At 55.0% G+C, this 553-nt stretch overlaps 1 long non-coding RNA gene across 2 annotated transcripts in view; it reads left to right on the top strand.

Moving 5' to 3' along the window:
• Positions 1 to 252: 252 nt before the first annotated feature.
• LOC121842150 overlaps positions 253 to 553 on the top strand; it is a 1,327-nt gene continuing 1,026 nt past the window's right edge. For both annotated transcript variants that reach the window (XR_006080962.1, XR_006080963.1), the window contains exon 1: positions 253 to 514. This is a non-coding gene — a long non-coding RNA (uncharacterized LOC121842150). The remainder of the gene's footprint in view (positions 515 to 553) is intronic.

Raw genomic sequence — 553 nt, forward strand, 5'->3', positions numbered from 1 at the left:
GGAGACCGACATAGAGGGAAGGAGGGAGAGAGCCACAGAGAGGGAAGGAGGGAGAGAGACACAGGGAAGGAGGGAGAGACACAGAGAGGGAAGGAGGGAGAGACATAGAGGGAAGGAGGGAGAGAGACACAGAGGGAAGGGGAGAGGACACAGGGAAGGAGGGAGAGACACAGAGAGGGAAGGAGGGAGAGACACAGAGGGAAGGAGGGAGAGACACAGAGAGGGAAGGAGGGGGAAGGAGGGAAGGGAGAGAGACACAGAGAGGGAAGGAGGGAGAGACAGAGAGGGAAGGAGGGAGAGAGACACAGGGCAGGAGGGAGAGAGATAGATTTGGAGACCAAAGAGGTGGCTGAAAGTGAGGTAGTGTGAGCGTCTGTTTTGATTGGAGACATGGAGATGGAGCCTCTAGGTGTGTGTGTTTCTAAACCAGAACAAGGAAACAGCCGTGTCCTAAAGGCTGCGCTGGCCGCATGTGTGTGTTTCTGCATCGCTCTGCTGCTTGCTGTCATACTGGGTGAGTAGACTCACTACTGTTTTACACAGAGTTACACAC

Source organism: Oncorhynchus tshawytscha, unplaced genomic scaffold, assembly GCF_018296145.1.
Source record: "Oncorhynchus tshawytscha isolate Ot180627B unplaced genomic scaffold, Otsh_v2.0 Un_contig_4879_pilon_pilon, whole genome shotgun sequence".
NCBI classification, from domain to species: domain Eukaryota; kingdom Metazoa; phylum Chordata; class Actinopteri; order Salmoniformes; family Salmonidae; genus Oncorhynchus; species Oncorhynchus tshawytscha.